Here is a 20529-nt window from a genome sequence, read left to right as displayed (position 1 = left end):
CAGATCAAGTATAAAGTGTTACTATGATCAACTGATCCAAGTGTTGTTGATAGAGATAGAACATTGAACTCTAGATACGGATTCCCATCAACTGCCAAGGGAGGCCAGTGTCATCACTTGGTAATCCTTCCTTCTTGTTACTACTCCTCCAAACCAAGAGGCAGATGTAGTAGCCAAGATCAGAGTAGAGTACAAGTTGGAGAGAGAAATCGACCAAGAGTGGCCATATGTATTTCTATTGATGGATACTATGTGTAGTAAGTGCAGTGCAAGTGAAAAATTTAAAAAGGGAGTTGGACAGAAGAAACTTTGTTTAATGAATATCTCTGTACCAATCCTATTTAAAAGGCGTGTAGCGGCAACTTTTAACTAATAGGTTGCGTCATATAGGGGTCGACTAGTTTCAGCCATATGGGAATGTGTTCCCGGCTTTCTTCGGGACCGATACATAATTGCTACTGCAAGTGATTAAGAAAAACAAGAAAAAGTGACAAGTTGTCCAACAATACAACCTGGTACCTATCGACCTCACGGCAAGTAGGGTGTATTTCACTCCTGTTGAAAGAAAATACAAGCGATAGGTTGTGTTCTGTTTCAATGTTCCTCATTACATACAAAGTTAGAAAATAAGTCTCATAACAGTACCAACCAGTGTATCATCTATGAGAAAAAACGCCAACTCACCTTACTTGCGTGGGCGTCAGACCTCACCTCACCCGGTTACAACTCAGGTAATTGAGACCCCGCCCTGTAAGTATGAATCATGTAGGGCGAATTAATCAACAAACCAAAAGGTAGTGTTAAAAATTGTTTGACAATTGTTAAAATGCGGTTTAGGGACAGAATCCCAGTCATGTGTCCAGTAAGAATAAATCACCAGGAGTATTATGTTTGTACCGCAATAATCGGTATTGTATTACAGCTGTTAAGATACAAAGAACCGATTAACTGTGAAAAAAGGCACATTCACAGCATGTACAGCAGAACCCCAAAGGTAGTTAATAGGGGTTATTTTGTCGGCATCGTGTACCTATATGCATATGAATACTTCAGTGTTAAGGTCTAATGTAGAGTTTCAAGCGTATCCGACTGTGTAACTAGCCGGTCACTACTTAGTCCGGCACACACGATTCGGAATCTATCCGGCCGACTAAGTATGGTTTAGACCTGTCTCTAACAGGAGGAAAGCAAAATCCGTTTTAACGTTACGCAATGCCTATCGCGTCAGTTTGTATAAAACCCCGGTATGGCTGTAAGTAAACCGGGGGCAGACAGCGTAACAAAGCTACTTTGGAAATCGCCCTTTGTTTAGGAACAAATACCTGGGAGCATGTCTTAAAAGCTACATTAACAATCAGAGTCAGACGAAGATAGAAGCGCATGCAGGCAGTCAAACTCACCTCTCCGTCGGTGCCTCGGTCCTTCCTGTGTTTGTGGGAGGTACCGAGGCTTTGTGTGACGAGAGTATAAAGCGTGAGTGAGTCATGTGACGCTTCACGCTACGTTTTGCAAATGACTCGGGGTGATGACGATGGAGAACTACAAAATGACGTCACTGAACCCAGAAATTGTAGTTCTTACACATTCATGTAGATGTATGATATGCGGGTGGATTGGCAAAAGGTGTAATCGCTTGAGAAAGGGACACAATCAATGTGTCCGTTGCACTACTAGATATTACGAGTATAATGCTAGGGAGTCCAGGAATCAAGACATAAATCCCCAAGACAATTCCTATATTACACAGAACAGGTAATACACCTTGTGGGGGAAATGTTAAACTCGTTATGATCTCTTTATCAAATCATGGGTCAGAATCCGACCCTTTACAGAAGAATCCATGGAATGGAGTCATTCAGGCCTTTTGTGTCACTTTGGAGTTTAAAAACCATATGATACCATATATAATCCCTTGAATACCAAATGAAAGGACACCACAACGGATATATATACAAAATAAAGTGTATTTATTCTAGTCAAACCCTCAGCACTCTTTATGAGATTCGAGGTAAGTACAACACAGTCTTATTTAAGCATACATTAAGTCACACAGGTAAGTAATACAGTTAGGCCCTAGGGGCCACGCAAACCATATACTAAAGAAGTGGTATAAGGACCACTTTCACGGAAATAGGATAGGCCTAGGGAATCGCTGGGGCTACACTACACTACCAACAGTTAGGAAGTGGGAGGCCCATGGGATTCAGGTGCAGAGTGGAAACACTCACGCGTAATGCGTATAATCGATAGAAATAGTACAGTTTTGAAATAAGCAGTTTTAGGACACTTCTGAAGCAACTAGAGAGTCGAGACTCGGAAACTAGACCCTAGGATAGTCACTACCCTTATGAGCACCGAAGTACCCAAGTTACCTAGCCTACAGGCTGCGGGTGCATAGGTGTGAACTTGCGTCGGGTTTCGTCGTGGACTTCTATGGATGCCTGAAGGAAAGTTGCTGACAGGCGGTCAGTACAGAGTGTCCGGTGGATCCCAAGGCCGGGATCAAGAAGGAAGGGTACCTGCAAGCAGAAGGGACAGAGTCAAGGTCACTAGCCAGTGACCACGTGGAACCAGGAAGGAACCAGGCGATATCGTGAAGATTGCAGGTGAAGGATGAAGCTTGTCGCTGCAGCCACGGGTACCAGGAGGCGTCGAGGACGACCAGGACCAGGAGGCGAGCTGTCCCACGAAGGCTCTTGCTGTCGGCGGCGGCGAATTCGAACTAGGACTCACCAAGCCTTGGCAAGCGGAACCCAAGAAGATCGAAGGACTTGCTTCTGGTGCAGACCAGGAAGGTCTGGGGTGCTTCTCTTTTGCAAAGAAGCGGGAGCCAGTCTGGAGGAGCCAAACCAGCAGTGAAGATTTCACAGATATTAAGGAAGGATCGGAGCACAGGCAAAGGAGGAGGAGTGGCATTGGTAATAGACAGACGCTTCGAGTGTTCCATTATACCAACTGATGACATTCGAGGGGCTGAAGCACTCGGTTTCTGTCTTACACTCTCCCCCGGTCAATCCTGCGCTGGTTTATTGGTCTATAGACCCCCTGGCCCGGTTGGATCTTTTAATGAGGAGCTGGACGCTGTGATCTCAGGCATGAGCGTTCAATTTAAGCATCTTATTCTTTTGGGTGATTTTAATGTTCACTTTGATAAGACGGAGGCGTCAGATACTATTAAAATTTTAGATATTACTAGCCCACTGGGCCTTTTTCCCTACGTCACGCTGCCCACCCACAATAAAGGACACACTCTGGATCAGATTTGTTCCACCACCTTTGTGACAGTTGTGCCCCCTCTCCCAGTGTTATGGTCCGACCATCTTCTGGTGGCTTTTAATATCCAGGCACAAGCCAGTAAGACTAGCAGAGGTGTGGGATGTCCAGCCCTGCGGTCGCGTCCTTTCCACTTAGTAACCGTGGAAATGATCGATCAGTATCGACTAACCCACCCCTGCTCTTTCACGGGCGATTTAGATTCAGACCTTGCGCGCTCTCAAGAGTGGCTTGTACGGTGCCTAGAGGTTTAAGCCCCGCCTAGGCAGCTGTATAAAAAAATCCCCGCGTGCATCGGCCCCATGGTTTACGCCTGCGCTTAACTCTAGTAGAAGGCTCTGCAAAAAAGCAGAAAGAGCTTGGCGAGCAAAGTATCTGGACCCGCTGAAGGAGGCCTACAGAAGTTGCGCCAGGGCCTATCATAAGGACATTTACCTGGCCAAAAAAGCCTACTTCGCTCATCGGATTGAGGAGGCTGCTAACACCAGCAAAGAAATCTTCACAATTGTGAAAGAATTTACTTCACCAGTGGCTATTACACCTAGGTGCTCTTTTTCGGAACCTTGGGTTCGGCAATTAGCCAGTTTTTTTGCTAATAAAATTAAAAGCATTCAGGCTACCTTTCCTGCTCTCGCACGGGGGGGAGTGCGTTGTCCTGAAACTAAGGCCGCTACCTCGGACTTGGTAAATCCTAGTCTGGTGAGTTTTCCACCGATTGCACCCCAATCTTCACTGGAACTCCTTGCTAAAATAAGATCCGGTTCTCCTTTGGACCCATGTCCCGCAAAGTTTTTAGCTAAAATAGCTTGTGCTATTAACCCCCTGGTGAATCCAATTCTAAACTGTTCATTGCTTACAGGGACTGTGCCGTCTGCCTGGAAACAGGCAATGGTCATTCCGCTCCTGAAAAAAACGATCGGGATGTCCATGCTAACTATCGACCTATTTCTTTACTCCCTGCTTTGGCATTTTGTGGAGGCCCACGGCCTCTTGCACCACACCCAATCCGGCTTCCGTACGAACATGAGCACAGAGACCGCTCTGTTAGAGGTGGTGGAGGCCATCAAGGAAGTTCAGGACTCTGGGGGAAAAGCACTGCTGGTGTTACTCGATCTCTCTGCGGCGTTTGACACCGTTCCTCATGGCCGCCTATTGACCCGCCTTGGGGAGATTGGGGTTGGAGGTACGGTGTTTAAATGGTTCAAGTCCTTTCTGACCAACGGCCAACAGACAGTCTGGGCACCTCCGTACTCGGCGACAGTGCCGCCTTTGGAAGTAGGAGTTCCTCAAGGATCTATACTAAGTCCGATCCTTTTCAATATTTATATGTCCCCTCTGGCTGCGCTGGTCGAGTCTTTTGGAGCCCAGATTGTCTCTTACGCCGATGACACTCAGCTTCTTTTCACGTGTAGCAAAAATATGGATTTCAATGGAGACCGTATTAAGAGCTGTTTGGCCGCGGTCTTTACATGGTTCCCATGCAATCATGGAGGTCTTGGTGGCCTGCTGATATGTTTACCCCTGCTGATGTGGCCTCGGTGGCTAAAAATCTTGGCGTTAAGATGGACAATTGTCTCACCCTGAAACCTCAGATCCTGAGCCTAGTTGGTCAATGCTTTGGCATTTTAAAAATGCTAAGAAAATTTCTTCCTGTTTTGTCCATCGCCCACAGGAAGATCACGGTGCAGGCCTTGATAGGCTCCAGGCTTGACTACGCCAATGTCCTGTACCTGGGTCTCCCCAAGTGCCTTCTCTCACGCTTACAGGTTGTGCAGAATTCGGCCGCGCGGGCTATCTTTGGCCTTAGCCATCGCTCCCATGCCACTGGACTACTGCAATCCCTGCACTGGCTCCCCATTCAGAAGCATATTGAATTCAAGGCACTTACCATGACATTTAAAACGCTTCATGGTATTGGCCCTCTCTATATGAGAAAGAGGATCGGTTTTCATCGACCCACCAGAACCTTGCGCTCTGCGTCACTGTCCCTCACCGTGGTCCCGGCAATTAGGCGCGCCCGGATCGAAAAGCGTTCCTTTAAACACCTAGCGCCACTCGAATGGAATGCCCTCCCTCTGGCGTTAAGAAAGTGCGATAACTTGACGACCTTTAGAAAGAAGCTCAAAACTCGGCTGTTCAGCCTGTAAGTCCTCCTCCCTGTAGAAGCTTTATGGTCTAGGGTCTGTCAGCGCCGGGACACTCTGTCTGAGTAGCTGAGTGCTTAACAAAACTCTGATAACATAACATAACATAACATAACATAACATAAGGTGTGTCGTCACAAAGGCCGCTAGCCAACGGGCAAGCAACCGGACAGACGCGGCAAGCAGGAAAATGCAGAAGGGCCCCACACAGGACTCGTGGAGTGTGGGGGGCTGATCTTCGGTGCAGATGGTGCTTGGGGTTGGGGCTTCTCAATCCCCGGTGCACAACTTCGAGGGTACCTCAGAAGCTGCGCTGGAAGATACTCGCCACTTTTCCCAGGTAGCCAGTCCCACGTCCCTCGTCGCCTCCACGGATCTCAGCTCGGCTGTGGATGTGGATCAGGGTCGGAGAAGTCTGGAAGTCAAGGCTCTGGTCGGGCTCTGCAGTCGGTCCCTCGTAGAACTTTAGCAAAGCAAAGGGTAGTCTCTTGAAGGTGCCTGTTTGCACAGGGTAGCCACTCCTTGGCCACAAGGGAGATTCTTCAGTCTTCTTCTTTCGTCGAATGTCGAAGGTCCAGAGTTTCTGTTCAAGTTGCAGGTTCAGGATAATCTAATCTCCTGGGGCCCAGCTACCACTCTTATACTAATCTGGGGGGCTGGGTTGCCTGCTAGGTCACGCCTTATGGGTGGGACCTGGGAGGGGGGTGGTTACACCCCCTTCCCTATGTCCAGTTTCGCACCAGGTCTGGGGCTGGTGTGCCCCAGCACCGGTTTGAACTGGACTATGCATGGGACACCTTGTGTGCCCCAGGCAGTGTCTCGTTTCATTCATCCCTCCCTGCCCCAATACACTAAGGCCTGTCTGGGGTGGTGCTCGCACCGCCCAAGGCAGGAAACCTATTGTCCAAACCTCCCTTGCCGGGATCACTCCCAGCAGCAGGAGGTCAGACTTGTGTCATGGCAGCAGCATCCATTTTGTGATGCTGGGGCTCTGGTTAACTTTAACCGGGTAAGTAGGTTACAACATGTCTTCTCCCTCTAGAAGGGAGGGATAATATCCTCATCCCCAGAAATGGGATGGGGGTATTATTCCAAAGTGTTAGACACCTTACACGACATGGTTTGATAAAGCCAAACCATAGTTACCATAACCGTTTAAGATTATAAGGCACTTTAAGAGTATATGGTAAGCTATATCATAGAAAAGCTATAAGGACATGGTTCCGAAAGCTGCAGACAGGCTCAGATCATGCTAGAGCACCATCTCACATGTTACCAAGCACTCTGCCTCCAGGATTGTTAAGGCCTCCCATAGGAGTGGCTGATAGGTACACATGTGTCTATATATAAGATAGGTATAGGAATACTATGTGAGAAGTTGGCCTGATGTATGATGTCACTAGTTCTAGTGTACACCTTATATCAGTCCAAATACCCTTATGGTGATTGGTTGTAAAGTCAACCTTATAGACCAGCTATCCTAGTGGTAGCATGGACAAGAGCAGTCTTAGGCTAAACTCTGAATGGCATGTGAAGCCAGCTGTGATACCATATATAATCCCTTGAATACCAAATGAAAGGACACCACAACAGATATATATATAAAATAAAGTGTATTTATTCTAAGCGAACCCTCAGCACTCTTTATGAGATTAGAGGTAAGTACAACACAGTCTTATTTATGCATACATTAAGTCACACAGGTAAGTAATACAGTTAGGCCCTAGGGGCCACGCAAACCATATACTAAGTAAGTGGTATAAGAACCACTGTCACGGAAATAGAATAGGCCTAGGCCTAGGGAATCGCTGGGGCTACACTACACTAGCGTTAGTTAGGAAGTGGGAGGCCCACGGGATTCGTGTGCAGAGTGGAAACACTCACGCGTAATGCGTACAAGTCAATAGCAATAGTACAGTTTAGAAAACGGTAGATTTAGGACACTTCCGGAGTAGCTAGGAAGTTGAGACTTGAAAACTAGACACTAGGATAGTCACTATCCTGATGAGCACCGGAGTACCCAAGTTACCTAGCCCACAGGCTGCGGGTGCATAGGGGTGAAGATGCGTCGTTTTCGTCGTCGACTCCTATGGATGCCTGAAGAAAGATGCTGACAGGCAGTCAGGGGAGAGTGTCCGGTGGATCCCAAGGCTGGGATCAAGAAGAGAAGAAACCTGCAAGCAGAAGGGACAGAGTCAAGGTCACTAGCCAGTGACCACGTGGAACCAGGAAGGAACCAGGCGATGTCGTGAAGAGTTGCAGGTGAAGGTGAAGCTTGTCGCTGCAGCCAGGAGGACCAGGAAGCGTCGAGGACGACCAGGACCAGGAGGCGAGCTGTCCCACGAAGGCTCTTACTGTCGGCGGCGTCGAAGTTGGACTAGGACTCACCAAGCCTTGGCAAGCGGAACCCACGAAGAACAAAGGACTTGCTTCTGGTGCAGACCAGGAAGGTCTGGGGTGCTTCTTCTTTGCAGAGAAGCGGGAGCCAGTCTGGAGGAGCCAAACCAGCACAGAAGATTTCAGGGAGCGTCGTCACAAAGGCCACCAGCCAGCGGGCAAGCAACCGGACAGACGCGGCAAGCAGGAAAAATGCTGAAGGGCCCCACGCAGGACTCGTGGAGTGTGGGGGGCTGATCTTCGGTGCAGATGGTGCTTGGGGTTGGGGCTTCTCAATCCCCGGTGCACAACTTCGAGGGTACCTCAGAAGCTGCGCTGTAAGTTACTAGCCACTTTTTCCAGGTAGCCGGTCCCACGTCGCTCGTCGCCTCCACGGATCTCGGCTCTGCTGCAGATGTGGATGAGGGTCGGAGAAGTCTGGAAGTCAAGGCTCTGGTCGGGCTCTGCAGTCGGTTCCTCGTAGAACGTTTCACAAAGCAAAGGGTAGTCTCTTAATGGTGCCTGTTTGCACAGGGTAGCCACTCCTTGGCCACAAGGGAGATTCTTCAGTCTTCTTCTTCCGTCGAATGTCGAAGGTCCAGAGTTTCTGTTCAGTTTTGCAGGTTCAGGATAATCTAAAGTCTTGAGGCCCAACTCCCACTCTTATACTAATCTGGGGGGCTGGGATACCTGCTAGGTCACGCCTTATGGGTGGGACCTGGGAGGGGGTGGTTACACCCACTTCCCTTTGTCCAGTTTCGCGCCAGAGCTGGGGCTGGAGTGCCCCAGCGCCGGTTTGAACTAGACTATGCAAGGAACACCTTGTGTGCCCCAGGCATGTCTCATTCCTTTCAGCCCACCCTGCCCCAATACACTAAAGGCTGTCTGGGGAGGTGCTAGCACCTCCCCAAGCAGGAAACCTATTGTCCAGGCCTCCCTGGCTGGGATCACTCCCAGCAGCAGGAGGTCAGACTTGTGTCTGTGGCAGCAGCATCCATTTTGTGATGCTGAGGCTTTGGTTAGAGTTAAACAGCAAAGTAGGATTTTAACATGTCTCTCCCTCTAGAAGGGGGGAATATTATCCTCATCACCAGAAATGGTATGGGGGTATTATTCCAAAGTGTTAGACACCTTACACGACATGTTTTGATAAAGCCAAACCATAGTTACCATAACCGTTTAAGATTATAAGGCACTTTAAGAGTATATGGTAGGCTATATCATAGAACAGCTATAAGGACATGGTTCCGAAAGCTGCAGACAGGCTCAGCTCATGCTAGAGCACCATCTCGCATGTTACCAAGCACTCTGCCTCCAGGATTCTTAAGGCCTGCCATAGGAGTGACTGATAGGTACACATGTGTCTATATATAAGGGTAGATATAGGCATACTATATCTAAGCAAGGGGTGATTACACGACCTTGCCCCAGCTGAGTGATCAGCCAGTTGTGTCTGATTGGAAGGCTAGACCAGGGGTGGCATAATACATGCTGCAGCCCCTGGGAGGCCTAGGGTACACCTATGCCCTGGGTACCTAGGGTACACTGTACAGGGTCCAATAAGGTGATCCTTACCAATTGGGAATGTACCTAGGGTACATGGAGTCCATTTTAAAGAGAGAGCAGACAGCCTGAGACCCTGAATGGCAGGATCTCAGGCCAACTAAGTCGAAAAACCAGCTAGACACTAGGCAAAAAGTTGGGGGTAACCATAGTCAGATATCCACCTTCCTACATACTACACCTAAGCAAGGGGTGATTACACAACCTTGCCCCAGCTGAGTGATCAGCCAGTTGTGTCATAATGGAAGGCCAGGCCAGGGGTGGCATAATACATGTTGCAGCCCCTGGTAGGCCTAGGGTACACCTATGCCCTGGGTACCTAAGGTACACTGTACAGGGGCCAATAAGGTGATCCTATCCAAATGGGTTATGCACCTAAAGTACATAGTATCAATTTAGAGAGAGAACAGCAGGGCTGTGGGTCTGATTAGCAGGCTCACAGCCACATCTAAGTCGAAAACCAGTAAAGCAAAAGCAAAAAGTGGGGGTGAACATAGAAAGCAGACCCTACTCTCCTACAAAGATGACTTGGGCCCGGTCGCGTCTGATCTTCTTCAGCACTCTGGGCAGAAGTGGTATAGGCGGAAAGGCGTACAACAGACCGCAACTCCACTCGCGACGAAAAGCGTCTCCGAGCGAGTGCCGCCTTGGTAATTCCAACGCGCAGAACTGCTGACATTGCGCATTCCCCTAGGTGGCGAATAGATCTAACCAAGGCGCTCCCCACTGCAGAAAGAGACCTTGCGCCACGTCCGAGTGCAGACGTCATTCGTGATCCATCATGCACCGGCGGCTGAGTTCGTCCGCTCTGGCGTTCAGAGAGCCCGCCAGATGTTGAACCACCAGGGTGATGCCCTAGTGTTCCAGCCATGTCCAGAGGCGCAGGGCCTCCTGACAAAGGGTCCACGACCCCACCCCGCCCTGTTTGTTGCAATACCACATGGCGGTGGTGTTGTCTGTGAACACCTGCACGACACTTCCTCGGACAGAGGGAAGGAAGGCTTTCAGTGCAAGTCGGATCGCCCTCAGCTCCAAAAGATTGATATGGAGCCGAGACTCCGCCGGAGACCAGAGTCCTCTGATCTCCGCCTCTCCCATATGGCCCCCCCCCATCCCAGGAGGGACGCATCTGTCACTACCACGTGCTCCGGTTGGGGAAGGGAGAGGGATCTGCTGCTGACCCAATTGTGATTCGTGAGCCACCACTGCAGCTGTTTTGCAGTGCCCTCCGAGATCAAGACGTGGTCGGACAGGTTGCCGTGATGCTGGGCCCACTGAAACTTCAGGTCCCACTGCAGAGCCCGCATCCGCCATCTGGCGTGAGGTACTAACAGGATGCAGGAGGCCATCCGCCCCAGAAGCCGCATCACCAACCTGACCGAAATCCAGGACAGAGGCCGGAAGATGGGAATCAGGGCTCGAATGTCCAGGACCCGCTGTTCCGGCGGATAGACCCGGAACTGCGCCGAATCGAGAACCGCCCCTATGAAAAGGAGCTTTTGGGAGGGACTCAGGTGCGACTTCGGCACATTGATGGAGAACCCCAGCGAATGCAGGAGGTCTGCCGCAGTCTGGAGGTGGGAGACTACTTGCTGGGGCGAGCCCGCCTTCAACAGCCAGTCGTCGAGATAGGGGAAGACTGGGACCCCTGATCTGCGCAGATGAGCTGCGACCACCGCCAACACTTTTGTGAACACCCGAGGGGCACTGGTGAGGCCGAAGGGGAGCACGGTGAACTGAAAGTGCTCCTGACGCACCGTGAACCGCAGGTAACGCCGGTGGGCCGGCAGGACGGGGATGTGGAAATAAGCGTCCTGCAAGTCCAACGCTACCATCCAGTCTCCAGGGTCTAGGGCAGCAAGAACCTGAGCCAAAGTTAGCATCTTGAACCGTTCCTTCCGGAGGAAGGCGTTCACGCTTCTGAGATCCAAGATCGGGCGTAGGCCCCCTTTGCCCTTCTTGGGAACCAGAAAGTAGTGGGAATAGCAACCACGACCTGCTTCTGGACCAGGAACACGCTCGACGGCCTCTTTGGCCAGGAGGGCCGAAACCTCCTCCCGGAGAAGATGCAAATGATCCCCCGACATACGGTGGTTCTGCGGTGGCATGGCTGGAGGGGTCGTCTCGAAGGGGAGGGAGTAGCCCCTGCGGACGATTTGCAGCACCCACCTGTCCGAAGTGATGGAGCGCCAGTGTAGCAGGTGATGGCGAACTCTGCCCCCTACTGGCGTTGAATGGGCCTGAAAGCTCGGACTAGGAGGGCTTTGAGGCGGATGCTGCCGGGGTGGATGTGGACTGACCGGCACGTTGTCCTCCAGAACCGTCTCGGCGGAAACCACGTCCGCGACCGCGTGCAGGTTGGTTCTGCGGACGGTGGCTGGGCAGACGTGAGGAGGCGCCCCTTCCTTGGCCACGAAAGGGGCGAAAAGCGGAAGTTTGCGACCGCGGGGCCGAAAGACCCAAGGGCTTGCCGTGGCCCAGGAGTCCTTGAACCGGGCCAGCGCACTGTCCGCCTTCTCGCCAAAAAGGCGAGTGCCATCGAAGGGCATGTTCATGAGGGAGCTTTGGACATCCTCTGAAAACGACGTGGACCTCAGCCAGGCGTGACGCCGAAGCGCCACCGTGGTGGAAATTGCCCGACCCAGCGAGTCCGTGGTGTCTAGTCCACATCTAATGGCGTGCCGCGCTGCATCTCGCCCGTTAGCAAGGGCGTGGGTGAGTTGCTCCCGGGCCTCCTCCGGGCACAAGGGCAGCACGTCCTCCACCGCATCCCACAGCGAGTGGGAGTAACGGTCCAAAAGGCAAGCGGTATTCAAAGACCGCAGTCCCTAACTCAGGGACGAGAACAGTTTCTTGCCAAACTGCTCCAACCTCTAGGATTCCCTATCCGGAGGAGCGGACGGGAAGGAGGATTGGGAGGTAGAGGCCTGGATGACCAGGCTCTCGGAGGTGGGGTGGTGGGAGAGGAATGTGGGGTCGCCCGGAGCAGGGCGGTGGCGCCGGGCAACGTTCCTGTCCACAGGAGGGACTGTGGAGGGCTTGGACCAAGTGCCCTGGAGAACGTCAATGAGGGCCTCATTAAACTGCAGCAGAGGCTCAGTGGAGCTTGCTGTCAGTTGAAGCACCTCGGTGAAGACGCTAGTCCTCACAGCTACAGCAGGCAACTCGAGCCCCAGGGCTTCGGCCGCCTTGCGCAGCACCACAGAAAAGGCTGCACCTTCCTCCGAGGCCACAGTCGAAGGAGAGATGAATCCAGCGTCCGGAGAGGTATCCAAACCGCTGGCGTCCCCCAATTCCTCTGCCCAGTCCTGAGACAATTCGGCCTGTTCGGCCAGAGGGTCCTGAGACCCCTCCCAGTCGCCCTCATCATCTGATTCCTGGTAGACAGGAGGAATGATCGGAGCCGGACGGTGGATGAAGCGGTCACCCATCGGCGCCGGTAACGGCGTCGGACGGCGCCGGGTCCGGAATAGGGCTAAACTGAGGCTCGACGCCGAGCGGGGTCGGGGGCGGAACCGGTGTCGGCGCCGGCGGAGGAGGCGTCGTGAGGTCGACCGGCGCCGGCAGAGATCCAGGCCTGGATCCCTCGGGGACCTGTGGCGCCGGGGCTGGAGCCCTCGACGGCGCCGGGGCTGGAGCCGCCGGCACGCGAGGTCGCCCAGTCAACCCTGCCGGGCCCCAAGGCGCGCCGGCAGGCGTCGACGGCGGAGCCAGATTCCTCATGGCCGAGAGGAAGGCACTGACCTCCGCTGGAGTCGCGTCAGTCCCAGGGACCGGAGGGTATGGGGACGAGCGCGGCTCCTGCGGCTCCAACGGAGCCGCGGGGGTGGAACCACCCGGACCCTCGGCCGGGTCACGCGACCGGCGAGGGGAGTCCGAAGAGCGCGGACGCCGCTTGGACTTCTTAGAGTGTTTGGAGTGACGGGACTTACCCGAAGATCCCGACGAGCGATGTCGATGGCTGCGGCTCCGCGAGCGGTCCTTGGACCTCCTCCTGGACCGGGACCGAGAGCGACGCGGAGCCGAGTGTCGAAGCTCGAGTAGCTTACGGGACCGCTCCCGCCTAGCCTTCGACGTCAAGGCCTGACAGTCGGGGCACGACTCCGCGTCATGGTCGGCCCCCAGGCAGTACAGGCACCGGCGATGGTGATCAGTTACCGACATCAGTCGGTGACAGCCGTCACAATGCTTGAATCCAGGCATCCTACCAGCACCAGATGTTGTAGTCGAGTAACCAAAAGAGGTCAAAAAGTTAGTCAAACAGAGACTAGGGGTAAGCTCTTCCCGGATCGGCGCTTACTGGCGCGGAAAAAAGAAGAACTGACGTCAGCGCGCGAGGGCGGCGTCTAAGTACTCCGACGACATCATTCCGGCGCACGACGCCAACGACGGACGCGGAGCCGCAGACGACGCCTAGCGACGCGCAAGGGGTATTGCTACAAAAATCTTTCCGGATCCAGCCTGACGCCTGGGGATATTCTAAGGTGAGGAATCTAACTAACGTGTTTCTTTCAGATAGGGGAGAGCAGTTGGCCTAACGGCTAGGGCGCTCGACCTCGGACCTGGGGAACTGAGTTCGAGTCTCGGTAATGACGCTGAACTTCCTGTGATTCTGGGCAAATCACTTAATCTCCCCGTGCCTAACAAAAAATTAATGTGTGCCCTCATGTAACGTAACTGGTGCTATGTAAAGCGCTCTGATACCTGATTGGATTCGGGTCAAGTTTGCGCTATATAAAACTCTGCAAAAAAAATAGGATGCAATGATCAGAGGATGTTGTTCAGGATTTAGGGGTGATATGTAGGGTTTGGGTGACAAGGATTACCTAACGGCAGGAAAGGGGAAATTGTGGATTGCTACCTTAAATATTTGCGGGTTGAATGATGGAAAGAAAAAGCAGAGAGTTTCTCAAGGGCTCAAATTGTTGCATGCTGACATTATTTGTCTGCAAGAAACTCATATAGAAGGGGCACGGAAGGATGTGTTAAAATCATTTGGGTATAGATTGATTAGGGGCACCTCTCAAGGTGTTCGTACCAGTGGGGTAGCAATTTTGGCTCGCAATATTGGGGTGCAGGTCAAACAAATGCAGGCGGACTCACATGGTAGATGGGTTATTGTTGAATGCCAGTCTGTTACATATTTTCCTTTTACTTTATGTGTAGTGTATGGCAGTATAACAGATAACCCAGATATATTCAATTGGCTTTCAAAAGAGTTAGCACTCTGTCCCCTGCTAATTATATTGTGTGGGGACATAATTATTAATCTGCCCAGTAACTGGTCTATGAAGGGAAATCAGACATATACTATAAGGAAACAAAAAGTGTATCTATCACTGAAGAGCCTATGTCAGGATCACAGGTTGACCAATATATAGTACGGTAAAAGATCTAGTGAACATAGGTTTACATACTACTTAGTGCCACATCAATCTCATGCCCAACTAGATAATTTTTTTGTGTCACATGCTTTAAAACAGGAAGGCAGAATTCAGCGTTACTCTCAGTTTCTGTCAGATCATAACCCTTTAGTACTAGAGATCCAGGGAGATGGGTTTAAAAAATGGTGGCTTCCTGGAGTTTTGAAAGGGGCCTGTTTAACAACGAGGAGTATTGTAAGCATATGGACAAATTGATCCCTGAGTTTCTGAAAGACAATGTAGGGAGTGCGTCAATCGGGGTGGTCTGGGACACTATGAAGGTGTGTATCTAGGAGGAAACATTACAGTTCTCTTTTAGCCGGGGGATCGGCAAAAAACAGAGGTCGCAGGACCGCCAGAACACCTTGGCTTTGACAGAGGAGAATTTGGTAATAGTACAGCAGGGGAATACTGCGGAGGAGGCCCAATTGGAGGTGGTATTGGCTAGGGTTTTTTCCCCTCAATGAAAGGGGTGTTAATATATTCCCTGTACTAATATCTTTTCTTTGATTGTAAAATCGTTTTGATTATGTACTAAGATCATGCATGTGACTGCTATAGCAGAATTACAATCACATACACAAAAGCAAGTTACTTACCCTCAGTAACACCTTTTCTGGTAGAGACTCTAACAGCAGATTCCTCACCTTAGAATTTTCTGCAGCATTAGACCAGATTCAGAACATTTTGAGCAGTACTTCTGCACGCCGGTAGGTGGCGTCCATTGGCCCTACATCAGTGACATCCACGTCGGAAGTGATGGGCGTGGTGCCTACATAGGCAGCACCCCGGTGCACAGATTCTTTTTTCAATATTTCCACATCAAAAACGCAGAGCCACCTCAGTATGATTGTTAGAACAATGTGCAGATTATAATCAGATGTTAGGGAGAAGAGCATGGTTCGCAGAATGGGGAGGATGGGAGGGTTGGTGAAGAATCTTCGATAAGTAACTTGTTCTTTTGCTAGAGACTTATAACTGCAGATTCCTCACCTTAGAATAGATACCCAAGCTATACCTCCCCAGTGGTGGCTCTGCAAAATGGCTCAAACCAGGAAATCCTGAAAAACCGAACGAGCAAAATGCCCATCCACACGGACCTGACTGTCCAAGCAATGGTGCTTTGTGCATATGTGGTGGAATGCCCACATAGCAGCTTGGTAGATGTCCAGTACAAGTGCCCAGCTTGGTACGACAATAGTAGCAGCCTTGGCACTGGTGGAATGGCCCACAATTCCTCAGAAAGCTGTTTTTTAGCTAATGCATAGCAGCATTTAAGGCTAAGTACAATCCACAGAGAGATGGTTCTCTTCTACACTGTCTTGCCTTTCAATCCTGTGAATTCAATAAAGAGTTTATCGTCCAGCCGGTGGTCTTTGCTGCAATCAATGTAAAAGGACAGACCTCTTTTTGGGTCTAAATGGTGCAGTCTCTCCTCTGCCTTAGAAGGATGAGGTGGAGCAAATAATGTTGTCAATGTTGACCAGGTAGAAGGTAGTGTACACAGGATTAACTCAAAGAGCTTGAAACTCACTGACCCTTCAGGTTGGTGGCTTGAAGCTCACTAAGAATTCAGGTTGGTGTAATGTCCACTAAGAAGGTTGTCATGAGAGTTAATAGTTTGAGTGGACAGCTATGCAGAAGACTGACTGGGTAGCCCACGAGAAACGGTAGGACCAAATTAAGGTCCCATTGGGGCATGATGAAAGCGGTAAGTGGGAATAAATGTTGTAAGCCCTAAGGAAAATGTGTCACAGCAGATGATTTAACAGTGATGCTGACCTGGCAACCACAAGAAAACCAATATTGGCAAAAGATAACCTTTAACGGTGACCAAGTCAGGACCTTGCCGGGTCAAAGACAGCACAAACAATAACACCTCCAACAAGGGGGCCAAAAGTAGGTCAATATGATGGGAAGAGCACCAAGCCACAAATTTGTCCCAACAGCAGGAGTATACAGTCTTTAATGAGGGATGCCTGGCTAACAAAATGACATCACATATCTCGGGAGAAAGATCAAAGGCATTCAACTATTGCCACTCAAGCTCCATGAATGAAGGCCGAGTGTGCATAGGTCCGGTGCAGGACCCTGCCCTGCTGCTGCGGCAAAAGGTCCTCCTAAAGAGGACAGGTGCTCATGCTCAGGAGTTCGGAATGCCTCAGTCTCCTTGCCCAGTTCGGAACCACTAAGATGACTTAGGGCTGGTCAGTCCCAATCTTCCTAAGAACTTGTGGCAAGAGAGGTATAGGCAGAAAGGCAAACAGGAGCCCCAAGTTCCAGTTTAAGCAGTTTGAGCTGCTTTGGAAACTCCAACAAGCATAACTGCTGACATTGCGCGTTCTCTGCCGTTGTGACCAGATCGAGCCAAGGTTCTCCCCATTCTCAGAAGAGACCTTGCGCCACCTCTGAATGCAGTGCTGTTTGCGATCCACAAGGCATAGGCAGCTGAGTTTGTCTGCCGTGGCATTCAGACATCCCACCAGGTGCTGCACGACCAGGAAGATGTCCTGCTGGTCCAGCCAGGTCCAGCCAGGTCCAGAAGTGCAGAGCCTCCAGGCACAGGGTCCACAAGCCTACACAGGCCTGTTTGTTGCATTACCACATGGCAGTGGTGTTGTCTGTGAAAATTTGAACCAACCTTCCGTTGATGGATGGGAGACAGGGTATTAAAGCCAAGCGAACTGTTCTAAGAACCTGGAGATTGATGTGGAGCTGGGACTCCATCGGAGACCAAAGTCCTCTGATCTCCACCTCTTCCAGATGCATCGGTCACCACTGAAAGTTCCAGGTGGGGAAGGGAGAGGGGTCTGCCGGTAGTAGAATCACAGTCAGTCATCAGCATCATAAACTATATTTGATTTTACAATAAAATCATACAAGTACATACAAACCATCACAATAAAAACACAAATACAGTTGCATAAGAAATTTCACAGACTGGCAATGCCTCTAGGAGACTTCCCTAACGTACTGCTAAATAAACCTCTAAGAGAAACATAGATACATTGTAACAAATTGACTGTGAAGTTAACAGTTGTAAGAACAAAGAGGCTGGCCTATCCTGATCAAAATCATGAGTTAAAAAAAAAGGGGTTTCAAAAATGTATAACGAAGCTGTGCAGACATGGGGCATATAATCACAATGCACAAAGTATCACACTTAAAAAAAGAATTACAGGAGCATGATGGAGGATCAGTTCCCTCTGGGTACAGCAGCTGATGGAACAGATCCAAACTAAAGAAAGTTAAAAGAAGACGCTGATGAATAGGCATGTCATAAAGCAAGAAGGGCTCTTTTCCTGAAACCATCTTGACCATGATAAATATACGAAATAGTAGTTTGGCCAGAGATAAAGCTTCTCTATCAGCTGCTATTCTTTCACTAAAAGACTCCTTTAACCAGGTCACATCTTGTTTGGTGATATTTTGTGGAATATAAAATAATTCGGGTCTACCTAACTTTGCAAACTTTTCTCTGATACAGACCAGCCAGGGTATTTTGCGTACTTTATGCAAGTTCATGCAATCAAGTATGATTAATCAATTCAGACTTATTCATCTTTTAACCAGACATTACACCAAAGCAAAAGGGGATGCAACCGTATATAATCTGTAATAAAACTAAAACCAAGTACTTCATGTAAGATTTCTGTGGGAACATATTGCCCCAGACCCAGGAGCACTCTGAGATATTTGAATCCCAAGGGAATCAATGTGTGCTTAGACCCATATTTCACTATCAAGTTGGAAATTGGTATACATTTGGCTTTGTATACATCCAATATTATTTTCAGAGTTTTATGACCCAGGCAGGAAGAAAATGTATTAACTCCAGCACACGCTCTCATAAGAGAACCCATGTTCTTTTTAATTAATGGTTGCAGCCACCCTGTTTGTTGCAATACGACAAGGCAGTGGTGCTGTCTGTGAACACCTGAACCAACCTTCCTTTGATGGATGGTAGGAAGGGTTTCAATGCCAAGCGAACCACCCTCAGAAGCAGAATATTGATGTAGAGCTGGGACTCCACAGGAGACTAGAGTCCTCTGATCTCCAACTCTGCCAGATGCATTGATCACCACTTACAGTTCCACGTGGGGAAGGGATAGGGGACTGACGCTGGCCAAATTGTCACTACTCCAGATCTTTTGCAGGTTCCTATGAAAACTGACCAGGTTGGAGAGATTCCCCTGATGCAGCGCCCATTGGAACTTCAGGTCTCACTACAGAGTCTGCATGTGCCATCGGGCATGCTTCCTCAGCAAGATGCAGGAGGCGATCAGACCCAGCAGCCTCTGAAGCAATATCAACAAGAGTCAGGACAGTGGTTGAAACATAGGGATCATAGCGCAAATGTCCTGGACTCTTCGCTTCGCACGCTAGGCACAGAACTCCACCATGTCCAGAATAGCTCAGAAGAAAGGCAGAGTATGAGGAGTCAGGTGTGACTTTTGTATGTTTATAGTGTACCTCCAGCGAATGCAGGAAGTTTGCCGTAGTCTGGTGGTGATGACTGCCTGGAGTGAGCCCATCTTCAGCAGCCAATCATCGAGATAGGGGAAGACTGGAACTCCTGAGCCCAGAAGGTGTGCCACAACCGCCACCATCACTTTCATGAACACAAGGGGGCACTGTTGAGGACGAAGGGAAGCAAAGCAAACTGGAAATGTTCGTGCCCTACTGCCACCTGTGAGCTTACATGGACAGAGATGTGAAAATAACCATCTTGCAAGTCCAAAGCTATCATCCAGTCTCCAGGGCAAACAAAACCTGAGATAGGATGAGCATCCCAAATTTCTCTTTTTTTCTGAAAAGTTTTAAGGAAGAGCAGATCTAGTATAGCCTTTTACCACACCAGAAAGTAGGGGGAATAACAACCACACTCTACTTCTGGTGGAGGCACTATCTTGATGGTTCCTTTCGCGAACAGAAACAGCCTTTCCTGACAGAGCAAGGAGAGATGGTCAGACCGAAATAGCTCTCAGGAAGCGCGCTGTTGCCACGGATAGAAATTAACTGATGTCAGTGCGCTGGACTGGCACCAATATAAGCACCGCACACATCACTTCTGAAGCGGACAACGCTAGCGCGGAGCAGATCGATGCCCCTAATCGCATGCAGGGGCACTGCTCAAAATTTTCCAGATCGAGCCTGGGGGCACTGTTCAAAATTTTCCGACATCGAGTCTGATGTCGGTGGAAAATTCCAATGTGAGGAAAACTGCAGTTAGAGGTCTCTATCAGAAAAAAAGCATATGATGAGTATAGAAGTTTACATTGCTTGCTTGTGCATACCCAACTAGTGAGACTATACACAGAACACAATATTTTCCCGCCCCTTAAGGGATTGGGTGCAACATAATAAAGTATAGATAAAGAAGAAGAGTATCAGTACCTGTTGTGATTTTTCCAACAGTCCTTTGGAAGGCGAGGAGGAGATGGAATAAAGAGGTCAAAACAATAGCCAATGAAACCTAGATACTTAGCAAAGCCCGGTGGGGCAGTCTACCTTATACAACAATGTGACTTAATGCAAGAAGTCTCCAAAAGTGTCTTCAAATGTATGTAGTTGATCATTCAGCTTGTATATTACAATTGTATGTGATGCAATGTCTGCCATGGTCATCAGCCATTCCTCCAATGTCAGGGGCTGTGACTGTTTCCAGTGTCACACTATGTATAGCGCGAGCAGTTTGAAGGACGTATTAAGCTGCCATTTTTTGTGGTTGTTAATACTTTCCATGTCTT

The 20529-nt window shown here is 49.8% G+C and overlaps 1 protein-coding gene across 2 annotated transcripts in view; it reads right to left on the bottom strand.

Moving 5' to 3' along the window:
• Positions 1-20529, bottom strand: part of VPS13D (vacuolar protein sorting 13 homolog D) — a 2738381-nt gene that overhangs the window by 749038 nt on the left and 1968814 nt on the right. The window lies entirely within an intron of this gene.

This window comes from Triturus cristatus, chromosome 1_2, assembly GCF_964204655.1.
Source record: "Triturus cristatus chromosome 1_2, aTriCri1.1, whole genome shotgun sequence".
NCBI classification, from domain to species: Eukaryota; Metazoa; Chordata; class Amphibia; order Caudata; family Salamandridae; genus Triturus; species Triturus cristatus.
The sequence above is the reverse complement of the archived record's forward strand: the minus strand, read 5'-3'. Positions and strand labels throughout refer to the sequence as shown.